This window comes from Penaeus monodon, chromosome 33 (genome assembly GCF_015228065.2).
Source record: "Penaeus monodon isolate SGIC_2016 chromosome 33, NSTDA_Pmon_1, whole genome shotgun sequence".
NCBI classification, from domain to species: domain Eukaryota; kingdom Metazoa; phylum Arthropoda; class Malacostraca; order Decapoda; family Penaeidae; genus Penaeus; species Penaeus monodon.
In genome coordinates, this window is record NC_051418.1 from 12,861,027 (window position 1) to 12,861,289 (window position 263).

Below are 263 nucleotides of genomic sequence, written 5' to 3' on the forward strand. Positions count from 1 at the left end.
AAATTTACGTTTGTTCTTTGAAAGTGTTGCGTTGTTTATCGGTCTAGTTAACGTTCCGAAAGCATGTATAAATATAATGGTTATTGCTCTAATTCATTGTATATTTTCTTTGATTTCCTTGGATGGCAGGCCGTTTTCTACGAGAATGAGAGGGTAGACTATATTATATACGATGTTAACGATGATGCCCTTTTAACAGTGAACATCGTCTGATTTTTCGTCCATAGATTCATTATATACATACTGTGTGGTATAAAATAATA